Below are 15,568 nucleotides of genomic sequence, written 5' to 3' on the forward strand. Positions count from 1 at the left end.
TGTGTGTGTCTCTCTCTCTCTGTCTCTCTCTGTCTCTGTCTCTGTCTCTCTCTCCCCTGTTTCATTTTGTGCTTTATTTATATATTACAATTTTCATATAAGAGAAACCATGCTATATGTAAGCTTCTGTGTCTCATTTACTTCAGTTGAAACCTGAAGTGGTACTATTAGGAGATGGACCTTTGACCAGTAATTAAAATTGTAAAAGTGAAGCCCTCGAGAATGATCTGAAAGACTTGGTTAAGGAGACCAAGGGTTCTCTAACTATGTTTCCATCATTTAAAGACATACCAAGAAGAAAGACTCTTCAATGGGAAGGAAAGCTCTCATCAGAACACCATTGTATTGACATCCAGATCTTGGATTCCCAATTCCAGCTATGTAAAAAATAAATTTATTTTATTTGTAAGCCACACAATATATGATACCATATCACTGAAACATGAACCAACTCAAACAACTGCCATTCTGTGTTGCCTCCCATAGTTCCTCTTCTGAGAGGAACAGCCCAAACTTTCAAACCTGAAGAGATAATATTCCCACTACTATTTTTAGCCTTCAGATAAAAGTTACAAAACAGACTGTTTGTGATACCAGGGCTCCATTTATAAATTTATTCCTTATAGATCTCCTTCAGAGACTGTCTTAAGAACTTTGCTAGGAGACCCAGGTAAGTGATAAGCAAGTAGATCTTACATGATAAATGTATTCAAGTATTGAAACATATTAAAAACTTTGGACAATTAATAGTACAACACAAAAGTTCTATGGCCATTATGACTGAATTTTGTTATTCTCCCACATACAGAATAAATTTTCTCTCATATTCACCATTCTTCTATTTAAATTAAAAATACATTTGAGTACCAATGCTTTCTAATGTGTCAGGCTTTGAACTTTACTTTATGCAGCCTACTGGGATGTGAGACTGGTACAGGTCTAATATAAAATTGACCGATGAAGTCAGACTTTATAGAAAATCAGAAATGTATTTCTAGAGAGCTTCCTTGGGTGGAGTGCTATTTAATTTTTTAGGCAACAGGGACTAAATTCCAAATTAGAGCAGGCCTTTCTCTATCTATAAGTTGGTTTATATGAAACTAATTGTTATGATTTGTGTTTAGTTGTCCTCCCAAGGCCTCATGCAATCATGGGCCAGCTTGTGGACTTTGTGAGTGATTATTTTGGGTGTGGATGTTGAACCTGTCCTGGGGAAGGTAGTTTTCACTACAACATAAGGAGAGGAGAGAGGCTAGATAGCATCTTGGGTTTCTGCCACTCCTTTTGTTCTCTGTTCTTTGTCTCTGCCATGAAGGGTTTCTCTCTGCCATGTACCACTTTGCCTTGGAGCCAGCTGAGTATGGAATGAAACTTCCAGTAAATGTGAGCTTAATAAACCTTCCCTTCCTTAGTTTTGGATATCAGGTATTTCTACCAGCAATGAGAGAAAAGTAACGGAGACAGAATTTGGTACCAGAAGTGGGGTTATTACTCTGACTACAAGACCAGTGGATTATAAGCTTTTGGGAAGGGCTTATGCAAAGAGATAGGAAAGGTTCAGAGATATTCCCTACCAGTGAAGCATAAAACAGTGTTGGCTGTTTTGTATGGAAGATTCTGTTCAGAGCTCAGAAGACCAGCATGCTGAAAGAAATCCTGGCTGTAAAGACCAGACTGGGGAGGTTCTTCTGGGAAGAAAGACTGTATTGGTTGTTGGACTCCAGATTATTTGTGTTATGGCTTGGCAGAAAGTTTGTCTGTATTTTGCTTGTGTCCAGAGACTTTACTTGAGGGTGTGATTAAGCATGGCAGACTGATTAATCTTTCAAAAGAAATCTCAATGCAGTCAAATATTGAGGCAGTGGCATGGATATTTTTGGGGGCCTTTTAGCCAGATTTATGTTGAGAATCAAGAACAAAGAGCCCATCAGGATGATTTAAAATGTGAGGGTGGAGGGTCAGGGAGATAGCTCAATAGCATAAATGCTTGCATGGCAAGCTCAAGGGCCTGAGTTCAATCCTGGGTTAAAAAAAAAAAGTGAGGTTGACCAGAAAGGAAGTGCCAATAAAGTTATGGAATGTAAAGAGAGCTAAGAAGATCTCTATTTCTGAGAAGGAACAAGAGAATGGATAAGATGGCCTGAAGGCATCACAGGAGGCAGCAGGTCTCTACCCTTTCCAGCCTCAGAACCAAAAGGGTGAGGGACTTCGTCTTGGAGAAAAAGCTGCAGAGCTCCATGTTCCACAGTGGCAGCAGCAGCCACAACAGGTTACATAATGATGCTGGCATGGAGAATTTATGCTTCAGAATCAGAGTCAGAGTGCTTAGCAATCCAGGCACTCAATCCCTATATCTAGAAGAGAAGGAAACCTGCCTACTGCTTCTGTGGGCAGCAGACCTTGACATCATCAATGTGGCATTGGTTTTAGGTGCTTGCACAATGCAGAAGTTCTGAGGTTAAGAAGTCTTCCTTGTAGGTTACAAAAGAAGTCCTTGGATGCCAGACAGTGTTTCCCTGAGGGGGCAGTGTGTAAAGGTGTGAGTGAATAGCCTATTCAGCAGACTCCCAGAAGTTTGGAAAATCTAGGTACATGGATCATCTAAAGGTAACTACAAGGAGGGAGAAAAGCTGGCCTAAGAGAGAAGCCATGGGAGGTACCACTAAAAGTGCCACTAAAGTAGGGGTACCACTAAAGTAGGGGTGAATCCATGTAATGGTTTTGGAGCTCAAAATTTGCCACAGATGACTTTGAATGTTATACATGGAACTACGGGACTTAATGTTTTCCCTGCTGGATTTTAGACTTGTGTTGGTCCCAGTGCTTTGTATTTCCCTGTTGTTTGTATCTTTTGGAATAGAAATGTTTATCTTGTGCCACTGAATGTTGGAAGAATTTATCTTTTCATTTGTACAGGAGATCACAGCTAATTGTTTGCCTTAGATACTGGGACTTGGACTTTTCAGCAATCCAGGACTTGAAGGACATTGGCAACTCTTAGCGATGGACTAAAATGTCTTTTGCATACAGTGATGAACATAAGTTTCAGGGGGTCCAGAGGCAGAATGTTATTGTTTCTCTCTAGTTTTCCACCCAAAGCCTCATGCATCATAGGGTGGATTCTGGAGTTTGTGATTGATATTGCTGTTGTAGATGTTGCACCTGCCCTGGGGCATGTAATTTGCATTACAATGTAAGAAGGAGAGAGAGGCTAGCTAGCTGCCCTGGCTGCGCACACTCCCTTTGCTCTTTCTCTTTGCCTCCACCATGAAAGGTTGCTCTCTGCTATGTGCCACTTTGCCTTGGAGCCAGCTGAGTATGAACTGAAACCACTGGTAACTGTGAGCTAAATAAACTTTTCCTTCCTTAGTTTTGAGTATCTGGTATTTGTCCCAGCAATGATACAAGAGTAAATAAGGCACTAATTATTGAAGTTCTGCAATGACATAAAATTGACAAAGTGTTCCTTATTTTAGTTTGCAAGATCTCTTACCATCTTGATCAACAATCTAATTTAACACTCCTTCCCAGTACTGGTAGTTTATGAACTAAGTTTTGCCTTACAGTTCATCCAATTACAGCATCAAACCTTTACTTTGTTTTTCAGAAATCTTAGAATGTGTATTCTTGTAAAAGGAAGGTAACAGAAGTTATTTAACCTCATCACCCAGTTAGATTTCAAACCAATGATTTAGAGTTGTAAACAAATAATTTCTACTTGCTGAACTTGTAAGAGTCATACATTTTTGTATCAATGACAATATAGGTAAGTAATATGGATGAAATAGGAAACTAGCATTCAGAATATATAAGGTAGGAAAGTCTGTGTCCATCAACAGCAACTCTCTCCTCAAGAGTGCAAACCCTTCTCAGATAAAGATCCTTCCTATTTGGAGCAGAAAGATATTCTAGGGATGATGTATTTATTCTTAACTTGTCTGGGTCCTGCTGCATTTAAATAACACCTTAATAAGCACAGTAATGTATTCTGAAAATATTTCTTTGATATGAAATTCTATTAAAGTAGTATATTTAGTAAATATTGGTTTATTATTTCTTGGGAAAAGCTAGACTCTAATTGTTTTTATCATGTGTGAGCCAAGGTGAGCATTTTTCATGATCAATACTTGCAGTATCTAAAGTTTAAAATAAGATGTACACATTTTATTATCTTCTTTCATTTTAAAAAATATTTTATTTCAGATAATTGCAATCACATACAGTTACGGTGAGATCCTATATGCCTTTCAGTTTGTTCCAACGGTGAAATCTTATAGTAATAATACAATATAGTAACCAATTGACTCATACAATCCAACCATATTGTTTAGATTTCACATTTTATACACATCTGTATGTGAGCATATGAATATTTATTTACTTATATTATAAATTTGTGTACACATTTGTTTATGCATACTGTGTGTGCAATATGCCCTTAGATCGTGACCATCTTCCAGATGCAGATCTATTCTATCATAGACAGATCACTGTTCTCTCATTCTACACTTCACCCTCTTCCTACCTTCTATAAAGTCCAATCACCATTAATATGCTCTTTATTTCATCAACTTTAACATTTCAGGAATGTAATGTAAGGAGAACTCTATAGAATGCAAGCTTTTGAGGTTAGCATTTTAAATTTGGTATACATTCCTTAGGATTCACCCTAATGATTGTAGAGATTAACAACTTGTATTTTATTTTATTTTTGTACTTTAGTAAGGGTCTACAGGATTTATGGGGTCTATAGGGGCTCACTACATAGATCAGACTCCTAGTAATCTGGCTGCGTTCAGCCTCCAAGCCCTGGAACAGGTCTGTATTTTCAGGAAGATCTTTGATTTTGTTTTGTTCTGCAGTAATGGGGATCAAACTCAGGACTTTGAATTTGTCAGGCAGGTGCTTAAACCACTGAGTTATATTCCCAGCCCTCAGTCTCCCAAGCACTGGGATTACAGACACGCTCCAGAACTCCCAATCTCAGTCGCTGCCAGCAGGACATGCCAGGGATCAAACCCTGGCTGCTGCATCTGCCTAAGCAGAGCAATTTATATTTTAATTATTGGCTACTCCATATTATACATTACTGATGAAGAAGCTGATCATATGCTGCAACAGGCATACAAAACCTGTTCTCTCAGCACACAGGTCAAGTCACCCTGCATTGCCAGAGCAGTGGGGCACTGGGTAACGACACACACAGGGATTTGCGTGTGCTCAGGAAGAAGGACTTGCACCAGGCAACGTGTCACAAGCTACAAATCATTAACCGTAACTTGTCCAAGCTTTCCCATGCCTAGTCCTGCACTGCCAAAATATGTGTTCTTAGACTTGCTATGAATAAATCTTTTATTAACATTAGATTTTAGCTTTAGAGGTTTATATGGAAATTTGCAATTTAATATGTAACATTTAGCAAAGATCTATTCTAATTAAGAGACTGAGTTTGTATTTTTTCATTGCTGTGGTATTCCCCTGGTGTATTTGAATCTGCAGTCCTACATTTAGTTGCTTGTAAAATATTTATGAAAACAAAAGCAAGGATTTATATATTTGCTTGGACTGGGTGTGATTTTTAACAGAACACCCAACATGGTAGGAAATGCCTTTTTCAGAGCAGCCAAAAATTTAGAAGTTAACTGGACATCGCCCTCATGCACTGGGCATCAGAAACTTCAAGAGGAACAACAACTGAGAATCACTACCACTGATTTGTTGTTCCATGGACTCTCCCATTTTTTAATGTTAACTAGTAGTGTTGACTAATTTTAATATATGGATAGATTTGTATTGGGTGTTTCTTCTTTTTTGTTTTTGTTATTTTGTGTTTTCATAGACTCGATGTCCTGATCACCAAAAATAATTACAGCAAACAGAAAAACTGAAAACAGATAGTGGAAGATCATTCCAAGAGGCCTGGGCAGAGCATTTGGAGGGATTGAATGCAGTGGAAAACTGTTACGCACTCTGCGTGGTAAAAGTGTTGTGTGTTGCCTGACTAGTAGGAGGGGCACTTTGATACCAACTGCAAAAGTGTTGACAAACTTGGCAAAAATGAAAGGAAAGAGTTTCTTGAAAGGAAATTGAGGAAAGGTCATTTCTAGTACCTTCTTTTTTGTGGCTAAAACAAATCACCTGACAGCTGGTGGTTTTCCAGTTTTACTGTGTGAAGCAAGTCATGGTAAACCCTTCTCTGGGGGGATTTTATCAAAATGGCCGTGTCATCTGGGAGCAACCTCCTTTGTAAGACTTTCCCAAATAAGAACGTTATGGTTTGTGTCTAGCTGCCCTTCAAAAGTCTGATTCACTTATTGGGACGACTTCTAGAGTTTGTGATTAATTCCTAATCCAGTACTGGAATTATGGGTAGGGGTGTTACTGTGATTAAGGGTGTGATTGCTACACCCAACCTGGGGCAGATAGCCTGAGAGCAACGCAATGGAGACAGATTTGCTCTGTTGCCTTTGTTGCTGCTGCTCCTCCCTTTTGCTCTTGTTGTTTTGCTGTTTTCTGCCACCATGAACTGCTTCCCTCTGCCCTGTGCCAGTATTCCTTGGAGACAGCTGAGTGTAGACTGAAAGGTACTGGGTGTCAGGTATTTTGTCTAAAATTATGCAAGGCATCTCTCAGACTGTTCCTTAGAAAAAGTATTGTTAATGACTGAGTCTTGCCCAGGGCAACCTGTATTAGTCATCAAGACACCGCTGGCTGCAGACAAACCTCAGCTGGACATGTCATCTACTTAGATGAAAGCATAGGTATAAATAGTCACACGTGGCTTCACACAGCTCTTTGCTAAAGAGACAGAACATCTACTCATCCTGTTTCATTGTACATCAAGAAGCTATTGGTGCCAGGGAAAATTTTTAAAAAATGTGATAATATCCTCAAAAATGTTACAAAAATGCTGGGTAACATCAAGGCTTCTGTTCTTAATTTTCACCAGTCTCAAGCCCTTCTTGATAAGATTCAGGCACAGTATGATCCATAGTCTAAAAGTATAACTGGTACATTGCATTATACGAGCATGGAAAGGTTTTGAAGAAACTTGTCATATTTTCTTCTGGAGTGGTTGTGCCATTTTATATTCTTACCAGTAACACATGAGTAAACAGACTTTCTTCATCCGTGACAGAATTTGTGTTTCCTAGGCTCTTCAAAAATTTTATCCAATTTAAATAAAAATAAATCAAAGACCCATCGTACATTAATGTTAATTTTGCTTATATTTAAAAGAAAAATGTAGATATTTAAAAGCTATGCTAGCTCATGTCAGTGTTAATTAATTCACATCTTTGAAAACACATGTAGTAATCTGAAATGTTCATTAGACATAGTTTCTTTTTTCTCTTAGAAACATATAATCATGAAAATTATATTGCTTGGACAATTTTATTTCTCTTTGTGTTCAAATGTACAAACATAGCCTTCCACTATTATGCTTAATCTTATCCCCTAGTTCTCAACTTGTCTTACAGATTGGCAACATATTTTCAAAGGCAGTATATTTATGCTACCATATTTTTAACAAAATAATGAGTGAACAAGAAAAATAAGAACAATGAATAATTCCTGTAAAGCACTTTTTATCACATATGCTACTTCTTTCAGCCACTCTGCCAGTATTCATTTGGAGTTCATTTGATTGTAACTAGATGTTATGTAAAATGTAAGACTAGTTTTCCCCACCTGTCTCCTGCTCTATCTCCTCTTCTTCCTCTTCCTTCTCCTCTACATCCTCCTCCTTCTCCTCTACGTCCTCATCTTCCTCCTCCTCTTCCTCCTCCCCTTTCTGCACCTCCTTCTGCCTTTCTGCTTCTTATTTGTCTCTCTCCCTTAGCCTGAGTTTTCACTGAATAATATACATGGTACAAACCTTTATTCGTTTTATGTCAACATAACTTTTGCAGAAAAGTAATTGCTATTTTGGAGTTGGGAAAAATCAATGACTTTGAAGGTTGATTCAAATAATTTCTTCAATAATAGCAAACAGAAAATTCAACAGAACTGGTAGGTGATGATACATCTAAAACACACATCATATATTATTTTACATTATTCTAAGTATGACACAATTATTATGCTGAAATGTTACCTCTACACAAATGTTACCTCTACACTATATACGTTATTTTAATATACGTAAGGATATTTATATGTCTTCATTACAGACCTAGTTATCTCGTTCATTGCAGAATCTTTTGCTAATTAAAAATGTTTAATTTCTTAAGGTCTAGTTTAAATGTTTTTCACTTTTGTGACTCGTGCTTTTGATGTGAGGTCTAAGAGACTTTGTACATAAACTCTAAATGTGGATGAGGATTTTACTCTTTCAAGTGTATCCGGAGATGAACTTTGAAAAATGCACTGTCATGTCAGCAAAAAACTGCTTAATGATTTTATGCCCTGTTATCACTTTCTGAATAAATGAAGCAACCTATAGAGTCAAATGTTCCTGCCAGATGCCTAGTCTCTTATTGAGTCTCCATAATAAAGCACTCTGTACCTATTTAGATTAATTATGATTAAATTTAAAAGCTGAGTTGGTTGAATTGCTTCATCATTTAATTAAGAAGGAGACAAATTAATTGTTTTTATATGCCTCCTTTTTTGAAAAGCTGTGAGTTCCTGATTATTAGCAAAGTTTGGGAATACTTAAGATTTAGAATTTTGAACTTTATTTCACATAGAAAATTTAACTATTTCATGATATCAGAGGATGTGTTCTTTGTCAAAGAAATCTTCACAAATTTTTACAATCCTAAACATCCCAAAGATAACGTATTCAATCTCTCGGGAACAAAAACTTACAGTGGGAAAATAGACAGTTTTTCCCCAACACACACACACACACACACACACACACACACACACACATTATGGGAAATCATTTATTGTATCTACTTTTCTGGTGATCATTTGTTGGATCACTCTCTAGAAATTATAGATTTGAAACTTTAAAGAGCCAAAAACATTTTGATCTTCTCTATAATGAGTAAAAACAAAGTGGGGAGCTCTTAAGTACACTTAGATTGGAAGGTGGATGGAGAGAGAACTCTTACAGTCAGAGATGAGCTTAGCACTGAGAGAAAATTGCTAAGAAAGGCAGTGCAAAGAAGGATAATAAAAGTCCCATTCAACTTTTTCACCAAAACACAACACTGAATTGCATCCTGAAATAAAGTGAGGTCGCTTTGTTGTTGTTATTTTACAATTTGAAATGAAACTCATTGAGGAAACTGAATGCATTTATCTTCAATACGTGAATAATATTTATGACTCTACTATTCATATTACAGAAATGAAGTAATGGTCCCAGTTTTTCTCTGAAAAAAAGAGTAGTGCTAATTAGTAATAGGAGATAGGTGAATATCTTCTCTTCAATCACCTCTTCCTTTAAGATTTTAAGCCATTTCCTTTCCCAATGTAGTTTTTCCAAGACATAAATTTTACAGTATTTTGCATTACAGAGTATAATAAGAGCAATTCATTCAAGTTCCAATACTCGTGTTACTTAGCAAAGATGAATCATAGTACAATGACACCTTCTGGGATGGTGATCCCCAGAACTGTGTGGCTACCTCAATCTTCCTGCTAAGCATTGATTTGTACTTTGAAAGTCTGTCTGCAATTCTAATATCAGTATTGTAAAACTTAACTCTGTTCAAAATTAAGTCAGCCAAGGTTTTCTTTCACCATTTCCCTTCCTACAGTGCCAGATACAATTTCTCACATCTGTTACAATTTATACATCTAGCTCTTGCGTTTTCTTCTTTTGTGCTATGATCATACACCATATCACCTATACTGTTGTGGTGGCTGCTACACTGTGTCAAGCTTAGCTGGATGGGCACAGTGCTTCCACACCCTAGGGCATGCAGGACCCTTCCCGGGGCATAGAGGGCCCAAGCTAGAGTCACTCAGCACAAAAAGGATATATATAGGAGTTGAGGAAGGATTCTGTGTGCCACTTTCTCAGAGGACCTTGATCTTCGCAGCCATGGCATTTCCTCAGAGAAGCTCTGATCTTTGTAGCAGCCACCACTTTCTTGTGTCTTCACAGTCATCATAGAAGGAAGGGAGAGAGGCTTGACAGAAGCTGCAGCTGTGTTTCTTCCCTTTGCTTTGCTATTTTTCCACTGCCATGAACTGCTGCTCTCTGCCATGTGCTACTCTGCCTTGGAACCAGCCAAGTACGAACTGAACCTCTCCTAACTGTGAGCCAAATAAACCTTTCCGTCATTAATTTTGGGTGTTGGGTATTGTGCGAGCAATGAATAAAATGTAGTGGAGACAACTGTCTTCACAGCTTTCAAACAATGAGTCATTATGGTCACTTTGATCCATTCACATATCATCCAGAGTGGCTTTTTTTCCTAAGTCTTCAAGTCACTTCACTATTTTGCTGACAGTTCTTTAAAGGTTTTCATGGCCATTGAGTGAATTACACACCCTAACTCTGCAGCACTACTCTTGTGTCATCTGTCTCACTGACCGTCCACCATATCTGCCATCATTCCCTGATGTTTCTATGGCATTCCAGTCACATAGAGCTTGGTTTTCCTCTTTTCTTTGTATTTTAAAATTCAGAATCATGCATTGATATTACACAAGACTTAGATCTACAGATATAGCTCTGTGGTACAGTGCCAGTCTGGCAAGACCAAAGCTGTGAGTTTAATTCTTAGTACCCAAGAAAAAAAAATTTAAAGTTAAAAAAAAAAGAAGGGGTGGGGAGATGGCTCAATAGGGGCCGGGGAGATGGCTCAGTGGAATAAGCACTTCCATGGCAAAGGCAAGGGCCTGAGTTCAATCCTCGGTTCCGCAAAAATAAATAAATAAATAAACAAATAAATAAATAAATAAAGTAAAAAAAAAGAGTAACAATGATATTATACAAGACTTTTGCACTTGGTTTAATACTTTTGTCTATTCTAAAGAATTTGCCTTTTTCTCATTTGTTTGCTTCGCAGCTCAACTATCATGCCCTGAGAAATAGACCTCATTACTGTAGCTCTGCAAGCTTCCCAGATCCCCAACTCCCATTTGCAATTTATTTACTTGTATGTTTATTGTCTATTTTGAATCATCTAAGATATTTTGGAGTTTTTAATGAAAGAGCATATAGCTACCTTGCTACTCTGGTGTAGAAAAATTTTGCAAATCCTAATAGTTTATAGGTCCTTTCTGATATAAAATGTTTTTTTCTAATAGCCACTATATCCACACCTGACTCTATACCACTCTGTATAATTCATTTTTCTCTAAGTACAGAATAATAAAGGGCACTTATATTTCCAGAACATGCCTATAATTTTTGAGCTCACATATGTATTCTCAAAGTAAGGAGTTAACAATTAAATATCTGCTTATTGCTAACCCCTAAATAGCATTTCATAAAAATTTTGATAATGGCAAGTACCTATACTATATGCTTTTAATTTTACTGGGATTACACAAAGAAATTGTTAAAATGATACACATTTTAAAAGATTAGAGGAAAACTGGTAAAACATACTTTTATTGTAAATTAATAGTTATTTACAGTTATGTAAGTTACAAGTCATATATATATATATATATATATATATATATATATATTTCTTATTATAAGACAAATTAGTAGGGTAGAATATTCCACCTTTTCTAGCATGAAGTGAGATGTGAGCAAAGAATAAAGTCTGTGTTTATTTTAATCTTTTATTATAGGAATAAATACAGGTTACAAACTTCATATGTTCTTATTAGTAGGCTATAATATGTTTGATGTTATCATTAGTTTCATATGCAATAAATACTTGTTTTAAATTTTCGAATGAAATAGATTTCAAGCAGGAAAATAAGTGAACAAATCTAACATGTATTTTTCATGTTCAATATGTCAGTTTTTGAGCCATAAAATATAATAAACGAATCATTTAATTCCCCCAAAACCACATAAAATAAGAATTGACTGATCACTCTTCAACTGTTTGGCCACTTGGGAAAATAACAAAGTATAAAAAAAGAATCTGACATATCTGAAATGGAAATCTATTTGTATGCCTTATAAACTGCATAACTGTAGACTACTTATAGATTCTATTTTTTAATCAGTTAAATAATAGTGGCTCTTATGTTGAAACATTGCTCTCCTTTCTCTGTGAAGCCTTTTGAAATACTTGTATGAAGGCCAGCAAGATGGCTCATCACGTTGGGGCCTGGGAGATGGCTCAGAGGAGTAAATGCTTCCCTGGAAAGCACAGGGGTCTGAGTTCAATCCCCGGTTCCGAAAAAAAAAAAAAAATAGCTCATCAGACTAAGTGCCAGTTTAGGCAGTCGCAGGGACTGGAACTCAATCTCCAGCACTACATGTTGTGCAGGCTCCACCCCCTAGGCACACTGAGTCGACCATCAAAACCCAGGTGGTGATGTACACCTGTAATCCCAGCACTGGGAAGGCTAAACACAGGAGGATCACTATGAGTCCAAGCTGAATGGCGGGGCCCTGTACCAAATACACACACACACACACACACACACACACACACACACACACACAAACTTGTTTGTATTTTTTCCCAAATCCTCTCTTTCCAATCACATCTGGCTTTTCATTTACCTCTCCTAAATCATTAATTTGGTCCCAGTTTACAAGGGACCACAATATTGTTAAATAAAATCTTACATTGACACACCTCACTCCATTGTTTCTATAGAATCTCTCCAATCATATGTTCACTCCCTCCTCTCTCCTGAGGTACTTTCTGCACTTGCGGTCAGTCACTATCTCTTGCCTTTTCTCCTCCTTCAAAGGTGTTCTTTATCTTGTCCGCCTAATTTAAATCTTCAATTGATGGAATATCTCCAGATTCAGGGTTTATCATCTTGACCTCGTCATCCTCCTCTAGTTCCTCTCCTCATTGAGTTCACAGATCTCCTGACTTGGTATCTCCTGATACCATTGATTTTCAATTTAGCTGAATCTTCCTTTTGCACTTTTAAGTGGATTATCAGCTTCTTACTCCTTATTTTTATTGGATGACCAGTGAAATTCTCAAACAGCATTGATACCGCTTGTCTCCTGTTATTTCCCTGTCAAATCTGCTACTGTACAACTTCATCCTTTCATTTGTTTAATTCCCAAAACTAGTCATCTTTAGCTTTGCATTTTCCCATTCCTCCACAACTGTGAATATTACCAAATCTGGCTGTTTATCTTGAGGAGGACCACAACATTATTCCATTTATTACTGCGGTACACACCTCCCTGCTGCTGGGACTGTTGATTCCAAGTATCTGCATATCATTTCTTCAAATCTTTTAAAAAATAATTGTATTTATACACTTTTGATATAATAAAGATCATATTTATTGTGGGGAATTTGTACCTGTACATAATATACCTTTGAATAAAGGTATATTATTTTACTACCTCCCTTTTAACCCATCTCCTCTCTTTATTTACAAAACAGTTATTTTCATTTTTTTCTACTACTCTATTTTTCTCTTTTTCTTTACTTCTTTTCCCTTCCCACTGTTGAGAACTATGAATTATACATTGTGTCTAGGGGACAACCAAGCTTGTCCTTCTGCAGTTTGGGGGTAGATCTGAACAAAGAAACTTCCCTTTCTTTATGGGTCACATCTGGGAGCCCCAAGGCTTATGACTACCTGGCACAGGGCAAGATAAGACCTGAAGAGGATAAGGCACCCGAGCAAACTACAGTTTCATATTACCCCGTTGTCTCATCCTTGCTCATCCTTGTCCTTGTCTTTGCAAGAATGCTTTGATCTTCTTAGCCCACCGTAATCACCATTACTGTTCCTGGAAACACTTACGGGCCCTTTTTCCCCTCAGAGCAATGGGTCCTTCCAGATCGCTGCTGTGCACCCACGATTGTCGTCTCTTGCTCTTTTGTTCTTTTCTAAAGTGTGCTATACCTGAGAGGAGAATGGGGACTCTGTCAGCATCTCCCCATTAACTAGTGCCATGAGAAGGGTTGCTAATATCCCTCCATCTTTTTTCCCTTCTACATTTGAACATTTTCTTCCTACTTCTCAATATCTATCATCCATTTTGGTCTTCATTTATACTTTCCATTTCACCCAAAAAAGAAAAAAAAATGCAGTATTTAAATGTGTCTGATTTATTTCACTTAAAACTATGGACTTAGCATGCATGTATTTAACCCAAAATGACTCAGGTTTATTATTTTTTGCAGCAGAGTAGCATTCCATTGTATATAAAAAGTACATTTTCTTTTTTTGCCATATTTTCTTTATTCATTCACAGAACAAAGGGAGAATCTGCTGTTTCCAAGATTTAGCTATTCCAGATTGTGTTACTATACACATGACTATGTATACATTGCTGTGGTGGGATGCTTTTAATTATTTTAGGAAAATATCAAGAAGCAGAATAGTTGGGTCAAATGGAAACTTTAGCTTTAGTGTTTTTTTTAATTTGATAAAGGGTATGACTGTGCACTTCATATTCATAGAGATCCTTCTGCCTCAGCCTCCCCAGTGCTGGGATTACAGGCTTGGGTCACCACTCCAGATTTGGGGAGGGCATGGTGGTGCAGCACTAGAGATTGAACTCAGGTCTGTGGGCTTACAAGGCATGTGCTTAGACCACTGAAATATTTCCCCAGCCCTAGTTTTAGTTTTTTTTTTTATTTTGTACACTGATTTGTACAGTGTTGGTATCAATTTATGCTATCATCAACAGAGGAGAAGTGTGTCTTTTCCTCCAATCTCACCAGCATTAGTTATTCATTAATTGCTTGACAATCACCATCATTTCTAAAGTGAGACTGAATCTTAGCATTTGTTTAACTTTGCATTTCTCAAATGACCAACAATGTTAACTAGTTTTTCATATATTTATTTGCTTTTTCCTGCTTCTTCATCTGAGAAGTGGGTATGCATTTTAAATGTCCATTTTTTGATTGACCTTCATATATGAGGTGTTCTAATTTATTTGAGATCTTTATATATCTAAGATATTAGTTTGTTTTCTGTCTGAGGAACTCCTGAAGCCTTTCTTTTTTCCAAGCTGTAAGTGATACTCTTCATTGTATCAGAAGTTTCTCTTGCAGTGTGAAAACTTTTTGATAATATAAAATCCCATTGTTGATTCTCTGTCATAGATCCTTTGCAACTTTTTTCACAAAATCTTTGCTGACATAAATGTATTAAGGAGTTCTATCTATTCAATTTTCTAGTAGATTTAGTGTTTCTGTTTTAATATTTAGGCATTTAATCCATTTTGATTTTAACTTAGTGCATTATGAAAGATATGCATTGGGCTTTTATCTTCCACATGTGGAAAGTCAGTTTTATAAACACTATTTATTAAAGAGCCCATCTTTCTTCCACTGAATCTGTTGGGCTATTTTTTATAAGATAAGATGGTTGACCATTAGGAGGTTGTTTCTTTATCTTCTAGTATGTGCTATTGCGCTCAGATCTATTCTCTCTCTCTCTCTCTCTCTCTCTCTCTCTCTCTCTCTCTCTCTCTCTCTCTCTCTCCCACTCTCACTCTCATCTAAAAACCATACTGTTTTTATTTTAGTGGCTT

The sequence above is a fragment of the Octodon degus genome, unplaced genomic scaffold (genome assembly GCF_000260255.1).
Source record: "Octodon degus isolate 3935 unplaced genomic scaffold, OctDeg1.0 scaffold00047, whole genome shotgun sequence".
Classification (NCBI taxonomy): domain Eukaryota; kingdom Metazoa; phylum Chordata; class Mammalia; order Rodentia; family Octodontidae; genus Octodon; species Octodon degus.